Genomic DNA, 12,011 nt, shown 5'->3' on the forward strand with positions numbered 1-12,011 from the left:
TTACGCTGTGTAATTGAAACAATTGTTCAAAAACAACATACATTCATTGAAAAAAAGTTTCTAGAGAGCATGAAAAGTGTTTCTGTACAAAAAAAAAACTTTTGAGGAACGTGCTATAGCGAAAAATCACTTTAAAAATGATAAACATATCGTCATTTCGTATGCTTGAAGTATGTTTCCTGAAATCATCAAAACACATTAGATCTGGTTTGCCTGAACACCGAACACCTTATGCTGAGGGTAATCTAAGAAAACATATGGTCGGGGTTCTGCTAAACTGCACCAAACGCCATTTTATTTAAAACCGAGTTTTCTTACACAAGGTGATTGAAATAATAATATCCTTTCTACCATAAAAATATTGAGTAATTTAAGCAATCCTTTCTAGTGTTATATTTTTTCTGAAAATTGAAATTCTGTCCAACCAGTGCGAACCATAAATCAAAGCATGTTATGAGACGTAATTTATAATTCTGATATAGGGCAGAAAGGTTTCATTGTTTTCTATTGTCGTGCAATTCATTCATTCCGGTTAACTCGCATAAACTGACACCAGTAGATTTCAGGCATACTCGTCAGCAAACAGATGCTGAAAATTGAATATTGTTTCGGTAGTGTAGATCCATTTTCTTTGAAATTTCAGTCAGGCCCATAGCAACAAGTGTTCCCAGTATAAGAATGTGCATCCATAATAAAAAAAAGTTATACCAACCAAAATTTTGACTGGGTTATTGAAACATACATTCAAAAATAATACTTTTGTATCCACAAAAATTATTGTCATTGATTGAACGATTACATATGTTTGTTATCTTATATATTGATGAAGTCATACATGAGCCGTAACAACATAACGAAACGTTTTGACTTGGCGCGCTTTAGCTGTTCGGGAAATAACGTTTTCATCATCAAACCTCTTTGAATAGTGTCCACATGAGTTGTTTCATGTTTATCACCCACAATTCAAGAAATCAATATAGCCTAACGGTAGCTATAGATAGGCAGAACGATTTTTTTTAGTGAACGGATCCGAGCCGAATCACTCACTTCGGTGAATCGGATCTTTTTAACGGTTCACTGGCTCAGCGGCGATTCATTCGGTACTTTTGCTTCCTCATTCTTCGATAATTCTGCCCCAGAAACTCACGATTCAATCGGACACGAACACGATATTCGACCGATTTACCTTACCCGCACCAATTGCAAGATGCAAAGTTATGCACTTTGCCGTTCAGGTGAGCACTTTATCTCTCTTTATCTTCCATTTGCCTGTATTGCAAGTGGGCGGGGCAAATTAGTTAAGAGTGCTGAGAGCACGGAGAGGCAGCATACTGTGCTTGAATGTGTGGCGTGACGCGCAAAGCAAGGCACATGTCAAGCGTTATGATAAAGCCGAGATACGATCGAATAGGAGGAAAGAGTCAGTTCGTTCTTTTTATGGGTCACTTCTGATCTAATGAACCGACTGCTAAAAACCATTTCCTCTAAATTTGATTCAGCCAGAGTGAACTGAGTGCCACTTAACCTTCCTAGTGCATTGGGGTCATTTTTGGCCAATCTGCACAGTAAATGAGCTGTAACTTTGTAGAGAAAAGAGATAGAAATCTGATTTTTTTTAACTTCTGAAAACGAAGAACTAGAACCCAAGTTCCTTAGTTTGGTCTACTTGAACAGCTACGTATTTACCACTGGGGCTCCCAAACAAACAAATATTATATAAGAAAATCATTTCCGTTACGGTCAAATTAGGAAAAAATGATTATACAGTCAACTCTCCAAAAAATACATCATACAGTAATAGATAGAGTTTCCTGACCAGTGGATTACAACAGAGTTGTAACAGATTTTGGCACTCGGTTAGAAACAGTTAGAAAAAAACGGCCTTTGTTATTATAACTCTTTTTATTTTAACTATGTAACAATATCCTTCATCAACCCAACGTGCAAGAACAAAAATGAAACAAAATTTGATATTTGTAACAAATCTTGATATAATTGTGATACATTTTTTTTGTAATCCACTGGTCGGGCACTGTGCACGTGCTGTAGCCTTATGTGCAGGAGCCACAAGATCCAAGATAATCTCTACTGTACAGCGATTTCTCCATGGTTCCACAAGCGGTTTCCCTGAAATTCCTCCAAGAAACAAATTTTGTTCGCTACCAGACCGGTTCCGATAGTACTTCAGAAATGCTAAATATTCAATCAGTATATTTTTCAAGAGTTCCTCCAGAGATTCTTCCAAGGATTATTCCAGGATTTTTTGCAGCGATATTTCTACAGGGATTTTGCTAAGAGTTTCTGAAGGAGTTTCTGCCGGAATGTCTCCAGTTATTCCTCCATAGATTCTTCCAGTAAAATCTTTACTAGAATTTCTCCAATGATTCCTCAGGGAGCTTTTCCAGAGATTATCTCTGGGACTCCTCCCGATATTCTTCCAAAATTTCTTTCAGATACCCGACTAGAATCACATAACAAGATTATAACATACTGCACAAAAGCTGTTAAAAAACAGAGGTTGATATAATTGTGTTATCAAGATAGCTTTGTTCTCAACTTGCATCGAAAACAAAGTACATGCTGGTTGGCGGAACTGAGCGCGACAGGACCCGCCTAGGAAGCAGTGTTACGATAGACGGAGATACCTTCGAGGTGGTGGACGAGTTCGTCTACCTCGGATCCTTGTTGACGGCTGACAACAATGTTAGTCAGGAAATACGAAAGCGCGTCATCAGCGGAAGTCGGGCCTACTATGGGCTCCAGAAAAAACTGCGTTCAAGAAAGATTCACCCCCGCACCAAATGTACGATGTACAAAACGCTCATAAGACCGGTAGTCCTCTATGGGCATGAGGCGTGGACTATGCTCTTGGGGTTGTCGTGGAGGACTTGCAAGCTCTTGGGGTTGTCGAACGCCGAGTGCTAAGGACGATCTTCGGCGGCGTACAGGAGAATGGCGTGTGGCGGCGAAGGATGAACCACGAGCTCGCTCAACTCTACGGCGAACCCAGTATCGTGAAGGTAGCTAAAGCTGGAAGGATACGCTGGGCAGGGCATGTTGCAAGAATGCAGGAAAACAACTCTGTAAAGATGGTGTTCGCTACGAATCCGGTTGGAACAAGAAGGCGTGGAGCGCAGCGAGCTAGGTGGATTGACCAGGTGCACCAGGACCTGAAGAGCGTGGGTTACAGTCGAGGATGGAGAGAAGCGGCCATGAACCGAGTGAATTGGCGAATTATTGTTGGCGAGGCTTTATCAAGATAATTGATGTAAAGCCAAATAAGTAAGTAAGTAAGTTCTGAAGCAATCCATTTTCTGAAATTCCTGATGAAAAAGCTGAAGAAATTACTGCAAGAATCGCTGTCTACTGGAATCCCTGGATGAGCCTGTGGAGCAACTCCTGTAGGAATTTCTGAAGGGCTTCTTGATGAATTTCTGGAGAAGTATCCCACAAAGAATCACTGCAGAGAATTTTCTGGTAGAATTTGTGGAGAAATCCCTGGAAAAACTCCAGTCGAGACTTTACTGGAATAATTCTTGGAGAAATCCCAGCAGAATTCTTTGATGTGATTTTCCAAAAGGATTTAATGTAGATCTCTTACTGGAGGAATTTTTGTAGAGAGTTAACTAAAATAATCACTGAAGTAGTTCTCAGGATAATCTATATAAATAAAAATGGAATATTGTTTGTATGTCACGAAATAGCTGGAGAATAATTCAGTGAATTTACCTGGTTCTTTTACAGTTAGGTTCCTCAAGTGTTCCGATATGTATTTGTGTATAAATAAACTCGGGATATACACCGAGAAAGTCGGAAACACGAAGGGTGAACATAACCGTCATTCGGTATGGGATGTTTCAGAGCGGTTTTCAAAAGCCTACTTAATGGCAAGACAAAGTTTGCCGGGACCACTAGTGTCTGAATAAATTCATGCAGGAATTCATAGGAGAATCACTTTTTTCATAAGATTCATGAAGGAATTTCAAGAAGAACTCTTGAAAGAATCCTCGAAGGATTCGTTGGATGATGATGATATGAGCTGCCATCTATTGTAGCAAGGTATCCACCGGTAGCAATGGTCTATTCTAACAAAACAATTTGTTCAAGACTGTATAACTCTTTATGTTCAATCATACTCCTGTCTGAAGGGCCAAAAACGAATGCGGACTCGTAAGCAGATACACTTACACGAAACCCGCAGGGAAAAAAGAATCTCCTTCCAAAAGTAAGTTCACACAAACAGTCGTACAATCAAGCCCTTGCTTGCCAGAAAGACCCAATAGATGGGGAGAAGAGCCCGCCCTTTTTCCACGGAATGTTAGCGATAGGAAGTTGACAGTTTCACTCTTTCTATCCATCTCGTTTCAATCGGGTGCCCTGATGGTCCCACCCAACCCAAAATGCATATATTAGAAATATAATCAATAAATCAGTTTATGTATTATGAATATTATCCTCGAAGGATTCGTTGGAGGCTCAAAACGAGTCCCTGCAGAGATTACTGGGGAATTCCTAGAGGATTATCTAGAGAAATCATTAAAATAATTCATGTAGCGATTTTCCTTGGGGAAGAATTCTTGCAAGAAATTCTTGAAGAATTTGTGAGTTGCGGAAAACCTACAAGAATTCCTGTTAAAATCCCTGGAGCGATCCGGGGAGGAATCCCAAAAGAAATTTCCAGAATAGTTCTTGGAACAATCTTGAGAGGACTACTTGGTGATATCTTTGTATGTTTCCATGGAGGAATCCTCGGAGGAAGTTCTGATGAAATCACCTAATAAATATCTTGAGTAATCCTTAAAAAAAATGTCCTAGTATAATTCCTGGAAAAAATCTTGGAGGGAACCTTTATGATATGAAAACCCCTAATTGAACATTAACATATTCAAATCTCTCCATCAAATAAAAAAAGTGTAGCCTTGAAGATTCGCTGCAAGAATCCTTGATTTTCTAGAGAAATCTCTGAATGAATACCAGAAGAAATCGCTTGAAAATTCTCTGGAGAAATTTCGAAGCTTTCCTAAAGAGATTTTGCAGGATTTGGAAGAATCTCAGTAAAAAATTTACTGGAGGAGTCACTAGAGACATTGCTGCAGAAACTCCTTGCGAAATCTCTAAAGAATCACTGTAAATTTTATTTGCAGGAATCCTAGGACGAATTCGTTTTCAAATCCCTGGAGAAACTCCTGGAATAATTGCTAAGATATTCATGGAGCCTTATCGGAACTGGTCTGAAATGTATCACGGAGAACAATAGTTTTGGAAATGGAAACGGAAATGGAAGATCAAACTGAGGGACATGGGTTCAAATCCCACTGGTCGAGTATCTTTCCGGGTTTTCTCTACTTCCCAGGCATAGAGTACCATCTTGCTTGCCAAACGATATATGTACATAGGCAAAAATAGTCAAATGGCAAACCTTCGTTAATAAATGTGGAAGTGCTCATAAGAACACTAAGCTGAGAAGCAGAATCTGTTCCAGTAGGGGCGTAACAGCAGATACATGGCATGGCGTCCATTTCCATCTGAATGAAAAATCGTGTATTTTGAGCCGTCGCATGATGGAACTATATGATGTTCTGAAAATGTCCACATAACACCCTAGCGGAACCGGTTCTGGAATACTCCAAAAAAAACCGGCCAAATATTAATGTTGGTCCTCTTGGTGCTCTTGTAAATCGGTATAAAACACTATCAAATTTGAACCGTCGTTATACACATGTGTATGAAATGCTGAATATGATATAGGTACGCCAGTTCCTTCTGAAACAGGTTCCAGGTTCCCTTGTGCCGGGAATGACCATACTCACAAACATTTCCATTCAAGAGATCCATATCTTACAAATAAAGCTAAAAGAACGAAAATCGGTTCAAAAATGGATTTTTGAGAGCGTTGCAAAGTCATGGGTCATTTTTGACATAATGACGAATTCCATGTCAAATCGGTCGGTTGCAGCACTCGACCATCTTCGATTAGCAGTAAATTTTGCACATATTTTTGGTATGACACAATTAATGTTTTCCATAGAAAAATCGATCATTTTGACTCGAGAATAACTTTTGAAAATGGCCTTAAGTTTGTATGCAACTTATTTGAAAAATTCTAACTCCGAAACTGTAGTGAACCGATTGGACTGTCAGAAAAAAAATTACATTGAAAAAATATTTAATTTACTTTAATAAAAAAAAAACTGAAATTTTTAATAACACAAAAACCACCTTCTTAATATTTTTTAAATTTTCACCTTAGAATCTTCATAGTACACGGATGTTTGGGACAAAGTTTCATGATGGAGAAATTTTTAATAAAAAAGTTTTTCTAACAACAACTCTTGGTCAATTTTCAAAATTTTTTATTTTTTGTCAAAATCATACGTTTTGATGAGATGATACAGTAAGAATCTTGAAATGATTCTGAACCGTAATGATTATATGAATAATTTCTCTAGAAGTAGTAATTTTCGAATTATATCGAGTTTAATGCAAAACATATTATTTAAACATTTAAATAGACCATTTTCATTTATTATTCGCGATTCTCCATCAATAATAATACGTTTTCAAGAGTAAAGACTTTATTTCTCTCCACTTACTTATTTTACTTGATGGAAAATCGTGAATAACCGATGAAATGGCACATTATGATATTTAAATAATATTTTTTGTATTAAACTCGATATACAGTTAAACCTCCATGAGTCGATATTTTGGACCACCGTAGTAACCATGAAATTTTGTTTTCAATATGGTTCCATGAGTCGATATCGAGTCATGGAACATCGACTCATGGAGGTTTCACTGTAATTCGAAAATGGCTACTTCTGAAGAAATTATTCATATAACCATTATAGTTCAGAAAAATTTCAAGATTCTTATTGTATCAAAACTCAAAATTTTGAAAATCAGCCAAAAATTGTTGTTGGTAAAAACTTTTTATTAGAAATATCTCCATCATTTGTCCCAAACATCTGTTTACTATCAAGATTCTATGGTGAAAATTTAAAAATATTAAAAATGGGGTTTTTGTGTAATTAAACATTTCAGTTTTAATTTTTGATGTTTTTATAAAAATACATAACAAAGTTTTTAAGTGTATTTTTTTTTTCTGATAGTCCAATCGGTTTACTACAACTTCCTCATAGAACATTTTTCTCTGAAATCAACAGTTTCGGAGTTAGAATTTTTCAAATAAGTTGCATGCAAAAATTTATAGGCCATTTTCAAAAGATACACTTAAGTCGAAATGGCCAATTTTTCTATAGAAAACACTTATTCTATCATACCAATAACATGGGCAAAATATAATCCGAATCGAAGACTATCGAGCACGATTTTTATTTCTTTCGACTAATTCTTGATGGAATCCGTCTAATGTGTAAATTTTTCTTAATGCATTAGGAAGTTTAAACAGTTTGTAAACTAAAACACCGGTGATTTTTTTAACAAATACTGTAAAAATCCACGGCATAACGCTTATTTAGAATACCGAACTAACTAGCTGTTGAGATTTTACACTTGAAAATTCTAAATTTATTGAAAAAACAAATAAATCTTATATTCTACTTATACCAGTGAATCAAATTCTCATCAAAATAGACGAAAAACAAACAACAAAGCAAGCTCGCTCACAACCGTTTGTCGCAACTGTGGCGGATAAGGACACAATCCAAAGCAAAATTGTCATGACAATCACAGAGCGCAACATTGTTGCAACCTTTTCAACTCGCGAATAATCAGTTATTTTAAACACAAAACCAAATTTGTTTGGTGGATGCTGTTTGATAATGTGTCAATGTTTACCAACACGGAGAATGTTGAGAAAATTGCAATGCGAAGCCCAGAAAATCGCTGCGTACGTGGTGATCGATCTTTGTCATATTCTGTTCAAGTGATGATAAACTGATGTTGCGGAATAAAATTGTTGCAACAAGAATAGGAGATGACAATGTCTTTGTTACCGCGTGTTGGGTGACAATTGATTCACTGACTTATACAAAAACTTCCCGTTTTGGGCTTCATTTGTTCGGTTTTTTCCCTATTACGTTATGGCCAGCATACGAATGTAAAAATTAATATTGTTCTTGTTTGGTTCAAATATTTTCAATCTAAACGATAAAATTATATCTGGTCGAGGTTCTTAAGATTGTATGCAATATTGAATCTTAAGCTAGAACTGTAAAACCTCCCAACCGAACCTACAGATCCGTCATCGATCCCACCGTGCCAAGTGAAAGAGAGAGTGAGAAAAAAACAACATAATTCATACACTTCCCCCGCAATTCAACTTCGTCGAAGTCTTTCTTTCTTTCTATTCCTCTCGCCCTCTCCCCCACACACCATTCCTCCTCCCCCTCTCTGCTGATTCCAACCCCGCGATCAAGTCCGCGATCGCTCTTTTTTCCTCGTTTTGTGTGTTTGTTTTCTTCAGCTTGTGGAGCTCCGTTTACTTCACAACATTATTTGGTTTTTTTCGCCAGGCCACCTCAAGTCTCTCTGGCATTACCCAACGACAGCGCTCTCTTCAGCGCTGAAGACTCTCTCTGTGTTCGCTGGATGTGATCGACTCTCTTTGCCCCCACAGCTTCGGAAAAAGGGGGGCTTCGAGTGATCCGACGATGCAAGACGATTCCGCCGCCGCCGCCGCTCGCTCGGTTGCTTCTGGTTTTGTATTCCACGAGTGCTGAGGGGCCTGATTACTTGCGTTGTTTTATGTTTTATCGTTCAGTTTGTATCGAGTTCCCCTACGGTGATGTGCTAGGAAGACCGAGACATACAGCGTTTAGCAAGCGTTTTTGCCTACGATCGCGGAACCACTGGAGTTGTTCGAGTAAGGATCCGGAGTGCGATTTCTACTTTTTTCTGTTGATGGTTGGTTTTTTAAGGGTTCTGTGGGCAGGATACTTGGTGAATGGGTTTGCTTCTGGGGAAAAAGGATGCAATTGTGAAGTGAATTTTGCAACACAAGAACAAAGTCCTGAAAATTAGGACCAGGTGATTGAGAAGAATAACATCTGAGCTGAAATTTACTCGTGGTGAAGAAATTGAACAAGAACAGTGAATTTTAGAGCAATCATGAAGAATTCCAAAGGACTGTGAACAAAACAACTAAACTGAAGTGATTTACGAAATCAATGTGTATGAAACTGGACGAACGATCGTGTACTATGAATACTGCTGTAAGTGTTGCGAATTAAAACTAAAACTTGCATTTTGTAAATGCGACTTGGAAAAAAGTTGAAAAAGGAAATTTATTGTGCTGCTGCGAAGTGTGCTGAAAAATCAAACTGGATAGCTGTTGCCTTGGATGATATGAAAATCGTGAACAACTGGAGCAGTCTGCTGAAACCGTGAGTGATCGAACGATTTATGATAAGCCGATTAGTTGAAAATCTGTGAATACTATGCTGATGGTTACGAAATTGTGATGAGGTGCTGATTTTGAGAAGCGGAACTGTCGGATTTGCAGAGCCATTATGCAGACCACTTAAGCTGCTATGCAATACAGCTTGAGGCAATGAAGTGCTGGTTGGTGATGTAACACCTATCTTGCCGAAAAGTGGAGGATTATTTCAGTATATCTATCGAGAGAACAACGGATTATTGGACGCTGCAATGAGAATTATGATTGAACTGCTGAGTTTCCAGAATGTTATTTTCAAAGCAAATCATCATATTCTAAGTTGAAAAAAGTATGGATCTTTCTATCGAATGAAAAGAGCCCTTACCTATTTACTTTGAATTGTGACTTTGTAACTTTGGAATCAACTTTGAAGTGTTTGAAAATGGAGCTCCAATCAACCCACAGTGTCTGTAAATTACTGTTTTGTACATCGGAAGGAAGATTAGTAACTCAAAAAAACAAGAGTACCGTAAAATCGGGTGTAATTGATCAGAAGGGTGAAATTGATCACCGTATCACACGATTTTATTTATTTGTAATGGAGCACAAATATCAAAGTAAGCTGCAGTGAATGAACCTTGTTTGTTGTAGCTATTGTCGAATTGTGTGTTGTGAAGTTTTTTGCGTTAAAGAATGTTTATTACTATGAAAATAATGTAAAATTCCAAAGTCATGCACGGTGCTGTATTGACAAACACCTATGAACTTCTATTTATAAGCAAAGATTTGAACATGGTATAAACCTGAAAGTTTGTGAGGATGCTTGAGATATATCCCCAAATCAGATTTCATCACCAAAACTCGTACCAATTAGCTCATATGGTTGAAATAATTGAATTTCTGTTAAATATAATTGAATTCCTTAGGAAATTGCATACATTTAGGCGTTTTTCACGTACTTCTTGAATTTTAAATATTTGTTATTTATATAAATATGTTATTGTTAAGAATTTGACAAGCATATTCGGATTCAAAGAGCTCAAATTGATCATGTAGAGTTGTTTTGAAAACTATCAATAATGGCATTGACAAGTGATCAATTTTACCCCGAAATGAGATCCTCTGATTTTTTATTTTAGAGATATTTGTTAACACTAAAATGACATTTGTTAGAAAATTTCGATACATAAGTCGATGAGGCTCACCTTCGTACTTGTTTGCCTGCATTTAGTTGTTTGGCATTGTTAACATTATAGAAAACAGACTAGAAAAACCGTGAAAAATGATCAATTTCACCCGAAATTACGGTAACGTGACTGAGGTCGATATTAGTTAGTATGGTGAAAACTGATAAATAGCAATGCTGGCATTGTTGTGTGAAACAAGTATCATAAATCAATAATTACAAACAAAACTATAATATATGCAGTAATAAATCTTATAGAGGCCGTATGTCTAGATGATTTTTCAGAACTCTGTAAGTTATTACAGAGTGCTATCTTTAAACAACATAATGCTGAAAGGGTTTAGATTTAAATCCATGATCTTTTCGAGTTGTTTCTTTTTGGGTTAGCTTCAATAGCAAGATTTGATTTGATATGTTGCCTTTGATCGTATTTCATGTAAACTTCATGTAAATTTCATGTAAAAATGGAAATATCGATAAGGAAGGTCTTAACTATAGACAATGGAAATTACAAATTTACGATGACATGAGCTGCAAAGTGATCACTTATACACTAATTTTAGTTTTTTTTATGTCTTATTTTAGAGGCTTTCGGACCAAAGCCTATGTAAATTCAAAAAAAAATAGTTAGAGTAATGACCCGATACAAACTTTTTGTCTTTCTTTATAATTTGGATTTATCAAACTTGTTGAACCTTTACAATCTTACTAAGGATTTGGATTGATTCTCCTGAAGGATGTGTTGAGTTGGATTCGAATTAAAGTTGCCTTCTGCGCTCATGCATTCGCTCTTAGTGTAGTAGATAACGCGGCTGTTCAGCGAATCTGGAATCGTGAGTTCGATTCTCATCAAGAAGACGTGTTACTTTTTCGCTAGAAAACATGGGATGTCAGCGATGCTAACAGGACATTCAGCATCACTGATATTTGATAGCAACCTGAACAAATTCGTCCCAGTGAACCAAATTAACATTATTTTTGTACTTTTTTCACAAAATAGTTGAATAAAAATAATTGAAGGTACCTTTTGATGCATCGTAATGTACAACAGTACTTCATTTTATGAAGTAGGCACCTTGCACGTATAGTTTATTTTTAAATTATCAATAAAATCACAATTGATTTTCTGTACTTTGCTAGACTGATATTGTACAATGTTATGATAATAAAACAAAAAGTCCTGTTCAAAAGTTGTCCAATAAGTTTTAGGGAGTTTTAGTTGATTTTTCCGTCCAACAGAAAATATAACATAATTCGGAGAAGATAGGCGTGTTGGAATTGAATGCGTTGAAGCGTTAGTTAACTACGTTTCCGAATATTTCAAATTCGATAATATTTTAGTGCATCCAATTGAGTTAGCTTTCCAATAATAGAGGCGACTGTAGTTTAATCAAAAAAACCTGTTTTGATACAAAATTTCATGATATTTTTTAAAATTCCTTATGCATTTTTCGAGTTTTCTTTGAAACATGCAGAATTTTTCAT

General features: G+C 36.7%; 1 protein-coding gene across 4 annotated transcripts in view; it reads left to right on the forward strand.

The window, feature by feature from the left end:
• The first annotated feature begins 8,654 nt into the window (after positions 1-8,654).
• LOC5566250 overlaps positions 8,655-12,011 on the forward strand; it is a 227,610-nt gene continuing 224,253 nt past the window's right edge. For 3 of the 4 annotated variants that reach the window (XM_021846415.1, XM_021846416.1, XM_021846418.1), the window contains exon 1: positions 8,655-8,827. The gene's annotated coding sequence lies outside the window, so the exon portion shown is untranslated. Of the gene's footprint in view, positions 8,869-12,011 lie in introns of all 4 variants that reach the window. The other variant, XM_021846417.1, reaches the window with a different exon arrangement.

Source organism: Aedes aegypti, chromosome 2, assembly GCF_002204515.2.
Source record: "Aedes aegypti strain LVP_AGWG chromosome 2, AaegL5.0 Primary Assembly, whole genome shotgun sequence".
Taxonomy (NCBI): Eukaryota; Metazoa; Arthropoda; class Insecta; order Diptera; family Culicidae; genus Aedes; species Aedes aegypti.